This window comes from Nomascus leucogenys, chromosome 4 (genome assembly GCF_006542625.1).
Source record: "Nomascus leucogenys isolate Asia chromosome 4, Asia_NLE_v1, whole genome shotgun sequence".
Classification (NCBI taxonomy): domain Eukaryota; kingdom Metazoa; phylum Chordata; class Mammalia; order Primates; family Hylobatidae; genus Nomascus; species Nomascus leucogenys.
This window is the reverse complement of record NC_044384.1, coordinates 22,542,544-22,548,427: the sequence shown is the minus strand read 5'-3', so window position 1 is coordinate 22,548,427 and position 5,884 is coordinate 22,542,544.

Here is a 5,884-nt window from a genome sequence, read left to right as displayed (position 1 = left end):
ACATGGATAAGATTAGGACAAGAGGAGATACCCACCTCATCTCAGGTGCTTCAGAGGAAAAATGGATTTGAATCCAAGGTAAAAGGTTATTAAAAAAATGTATTTCTCATGAGGAATAGGAGATGGTAAAAATGAATCTGATTGGTGAATGTGAATGATGCCAGGGAAAATGAAAAGGAAGTAAGAGGCAAAACCAAACCAAACCCCAAAATCCTTGTGGCTGCTCAGGGAGCTCACGGTGGAGTTTGAGGTTTTGGGGAGCCCTGGAGCAGAGTGGGCCATGGGTTGGGGTGGAGGGTGGAGGGCTGAGTCAGAGGAGCTTGGGGTCCTGAAGAGTCAAGTCGAATATCAAAAGCTTTGAACCATGTGTTTGATGTAAAAAGATAAGTGAGGGGGGAGGAACACAGATTTGAGAAGACTGATGTGGGAATATGAGGCCACAGGGCTGGTCTGGGTTCTCTAGCAAGAATCAGCCTTCCCAGGACTGGGGAGAGCTCAGCAGAAGGGAGGCAGTGAGGGACACAGGGAGCATGTGACCATTTAAAATAGGTTGAAGTCTCCAGAAAAGTTACATCCCAGGCTCCTCAAAACACTTGCAAATGTGACCTTAAAACTACTTACTGTTGTTGAGAAATTATGGAAATGAGGATAGGAAAATAACATATTGGCAAAAGTTCCCATTCTCAAAAAGAAAGTGTAGATTCTGGAAACCATAAACTTGATCTCCCCTGACATGCATGCATAGCTCCCTGATAAAATTCCAGATCAAATTATTAAAAGGAAGATTGGAGGCCAGGAGCAGTGGCTCACGCCTGTAATCCCAGCACTTTGGGAGGCCGAGACGGGCAGATCACCAGGTCAACAGATCGAGACCATCCTGGCCAACATGGTGAAACCCTGTCTCTACTAAAAATACAAAAATTAGCTGGGCATGGTGGTGCGCACCTGTAGTCCCAACTACTTGGGAGGCTGAGGCAGGAGAATTGCTTGAACCCAGGATGCAGAGGTTGCAGTGAGCCGAGATCACGCCACTGCACTCCAGCCTGGCGATAGAGTGAGACTCCATCTCAAAAATAAAGTAAAATAAAATAAAATATATATAAATAATAAAAGGAAGATAGGAGAATTTTAGAAATGAATTCAGAGGTTCTTAGTGGTTAAAATAAAATTGCTAATAACAAGCCAAATGAACCATATTTCCTTTCTGATAAGGTTATAGGCTCATGTATCAGAGGCATGACATAATTGTGGATCTTCTCTATTCTAGCGAAGCAACTGAGCTGAGCTTGCCTGATATTCCTATGGGCAAATTTGTAAATTCTGGGTTGAAACTGGTGCAGTTAGTTTGAATCACTACCAATAAGCATTCTTACTGAAAGAATCTTGATTATTGAACAATGGGAGGAAGTGAGTTTAGAATTCTTTTCCTAACCCTACCTTGTTCAAAGTTTGTTTGTTTGTTTGTTTGTTTTAAGTGAATGAAGGCACAGGAAACATGCTTATCAGATTTCTACATGAGATTCATGTCTGGAAGGGATAGTTAACACAATGAAAGGACAAATCAATATTCAAACTTATTCTGTTAGGTTGGAATATGGAAAAAAACTTAAGAGTATAACAGGAATAAACATAAACTCGAGTTCAGGTTAAAAAATCAATAACAAAGGCACAGCATTGAGAATGTATGGCTTGGTAGCAGTTGACATAAAAAGAAGCTGGGAGTTTATCTGACTTTAAGGATACAACAGCATCATGTGACTGGTAAGGAAGCTGATGCAGCATTAGGCACTGTCTTAGTTTGGGTGTCCCTAAGTCAAAACTTGAGATGAGAATTCCAGTACCAGTAATTACTTTGGAAGGTGAACCCAGGAAGCCTCTTCCCATATGGGATGGGGGAAGTGACACAGGGAAAGAGCCAAGAAAGGATGAGCATCACGTCAGTAGTGAGAAGGGTAACAGGAACATGATGCTGCGGGGAAACTCTGAAGAGGGTGGAGAGCATGAATCTCAGGGCTACCCCAGCTGAGTGGTGAGGGAGCTGGGGTTTTTATACTCCTCCTTTCATTTTGTTACTGGTTGAAGACTCCTTTGGGGAGTGTTGACTCCTTGGCACTTCTGACTGTGCACAAAGCAGACTCTGGCAGACAGAAAGTCCTCAGGCAAAGATATTTAGGTGCTGACAGAAATCAGGCCACCATGCACTAAAATGCTAGGGCTCAAGAAGATATGGGCTGGGCACCAGTGACGTCAGCTATAGTCTCTAAGAATTATATAACAAACACATGTCTGTACTGCTGGTCAGCCATTATCTGGGGTGCTCTATTTAATTCTGGGTGCTACATTCAAGAAAAATATTGAAGAACTGGAGTAGAGAACCAAGATCACAAAGGGTTTGAGGACCATGTCATCTGGAGATGGAACTAAGGAGACCCAGTTTGGAAAAGGAAAAACAGGGCAGATGATATCTGCTTGACATCTTCTCTTGGGTGTCTAACAGACATCTTCAACTTAACATGTCCAAATGGAAGTTCAATGTTCTCCCCTAAAGCTAGAATACCATGTTTTAAATATGCTGGATAAATATAGAAAATACACTACGGCCCCTACTGCCACCACCCCTCCATCCTGCCATGGTCATACTCCTCTTCTTTTTTATTTATTTATTTATTTATTTTTATACTTTATGTTTTAGGGTACATGTGCACAATGTGCAGGTTTGCTACATATGTATCCATGTGTCATGTTGGTTTGCTGCACCCATTAACTCGTCATTTAGCATTAGGTATATCTTCTAATGCTGTCCCTCTCCTCTTCCCCCACCCCACAACAGTCCCCAGAGTGTGATGTTCCCCTTCCTGTGTCCATGAGTTCTCATTGTTCAATTCCCACCTATGAGTGACAACATGCGGTGTTTGGTTTTTTGTCCTTGCGATAGTTTACTGAGAATGATGGTTTCCAGTTTCATCCATGTCCCTACAAAGGACATGAACTCATCATTTTTTATGGCTGCATAGTATTCCATGGTGTGTATGTGCCATATTTTCTTAATCCAGTCTATCATTGTTGGACATTTGGGTGGGTTCCGTCTTTGCTATTGTGAATAGTGCCGCAATAAACATACATGTGCATGTGTCTTTATAGCAGCATGATTTATAGTCCTTTGGGTATATACCCAGTAATGGGATGGCTGGGTCAAATGGTATTTCTGGTTCTAGATCCCTGAGGAATCGCCACACTGACTTCCACAATGATTGAACTAGTTTACAGTCCCACCAGCAGTGTAAAAGTGTTCCTATTTCTCCACATCCTCTCCAGCACCTGTTGTTTCCTGACTTTTTAATGATGGCCATTCTAACTGGTGTGAGGTGGTATCTCATTGTGGTTTTGATTTGCATTTCTCTGATGGCCAGTGATGATGAGCATTTTTTCATGTGTCTTTTGGCTGCATAAATGTCTTCTTTTGAGAAGTGTCTGTTCATGTCCTTTGCCCACTTTTGATGGGGTTGTTTGTTTTTTTTTTGTAAATTTGTTTGAGTTCATTGTAGATTCTGGATATTAGCCCTTTGTCAGATGAGTAGGTTGCAAAAATTTTCTCCCATTCTGTAGGTTGCCTGTTCACTCTGATAGTAATTTCTTTTGCTGTGCAGAAGCTCTTTAGTTTAATGAGATCCCATTTGTCAATTTTGGCTTTTGTTGCCATTGCTTTTGGTGTTTTAGACATGAAGTCCTTGCCCACGCCTATGTCCTGAATGGTATTGCCTAGGCTTTCTTGTAGGGTTTTTATGGTTTTAGGTCTAACATGTAAGTCTTTAATCCATCTTGAATTAATTTTTGTATAAGGTGTAAGGAAGGGATCCAGTTTCAACTTTCTACATATGGCTAGCCAGTTTTCCCAGCACCATTTATTAAATAGGGAATCTTTCCCCATTGCTTGTTTTTGTCAGGTTTGTCAAAGATCAGATAGTTGTAGATATGTGGCATTATTTCTGAGGGCTCTGTTCTGTTCCATTGATCTATGTCTCTGTTGTGGTACCAGTACCATGCTGTTTTGGTTACTGTAGCCTTGTAGTATAGTTTGAAGTCAGGTAGCGTGATGCCTCCAGCTTTGTTCTTTTGGCTTAGGATTGACTTGGCGATGCAGGTTCTTTTTTGGTTCCATATGAACTTTAAAGAAGTTTTTTCCAATTCTGTGAAGAAAGTCATTTGTAGCTTGATGGGGATGGCATTGAATCTATAAATTACCTTGGGCAGTATGGCCATTTTCACGATACTGATTCTTCCAACCCATGAGCATGGAATCTTCTTCCATTTGTTTGTATCCTCTTTTATTTCATTGAGCAGTGGTTTTTAGTTCTCCTTGAAGAGGTCCTTCACATCCCTTGTAAGTTGGATTCCTAGGTATTTGATTCTCTTTGAAGCAATTGTGAATGGGAGTTCACTCATGATTTGGCTCTCTGTTTGTCTGTGATTGGTGTACAAGAATGCTTGTGATTTTTGTACATTGATTTTGTATCCTGAGACTTTGCTGAAGTTGCTAATCAGCTTAAGGAGATTTTGGGCTGAGACAATGGGGTTTTCTAGATATACAATCATGTCATTTGCAAACAGGGACAATTTGACTTCCTCTTTTCCCAATTGAATACCTTTTATTTCCTTCTCCTGCCTGATTGCCCTGGCCAGAACTTCCAGCACTATGTTGAATAGGAGTGGTGAGACAGGGCATCCCTGTCTTGTGCCAGATTTCAAAGGGAATGCTTCCAGTTTTTGCCCATTCAGTATGATATTGGCTGTGGGTTTGTCATAGATAGCTCTTATTATTTTGAGATATGTCCCATCAATACCTCATTTATTGAGAGTTTTTAGCATGAAGCATTGTTGAATTTTGTCAAAGGCCTTTTCTGCATCTATTGAGATAATCATGTGGTTTTTGTCTTTGGTTCTGTTTATATGCTGGATTACATTTATTGATTTGCATATGTTGAACCAGCCTTGCATCCCAGGGATGAAGCCCACTTGATCATGGTGGATAAGCTTTTTGATGTGCTGCTGGATTCAGTTTGCCAATATTTTATTGAGGATTTTTGCATCAATGTTCATCAAGGATATTGGTCTGAAATTCTCTTTTTTGGTTGTGTCTCTGCCAGGCTTTGGTATCAGGACGATGCTGGCCTCATAAAATGTGTTAGGGAGGATTCTCTCTTTTTCTATCAATTGGAATAGTTTCAGAAGGAATGGTACCAGTTCCTCCTTGTACCTCTGGTAGAATTCGGCTGTGAATCCATCAGGTCCTGGACTCTTTTTGGTTGGTAAGCTATTGATTATTGCCCCAATTTCAGAACCTGTTATTGGTCTATTCAGAGATTCAACTTCTTCCTGGTTTAGTCTTGAGAGGGTGTATTTGTTGAGGAATTTGTCCATTTCTTCTAGATTTTCTAGTTTATTTGCGTAGAGGTGTTTGTAGTATTCTCTGATGGTAGATTGTATTTCTGTGGGATCCGTGGTGATATCCCTTTTTTAATTTTTATTGCATCTATTTGATTCTTCTCTCTTTTCTTCTTTATTAGTCTTGCTAGCGGTCTATCAATTTTTTTGATCTTTTCAAATTCATTAATTTTTTGAAGAGTTTTTTGTGTTTCTATTTCCTTTAGTTCTGCTCTGATTTTAGTTATTTCTTGCCTTCTGCTAGCTTTTGAATGTGTTTGCTCTTGCTTTTCTAGTTCTTTTAATTGTGATGTTAGGGTGTCAATTTAGGATCTTCCCTGCTTTCTCTTGTGGGCATTTAGTGCTATAAATTTCCCTCTACACACTGCTTTGAATGTGTCCCAGAGATTCTGGTATGTTGTATCTTTGTTCTCATTGGTTTCAAAGAATATCTTTATTTCTG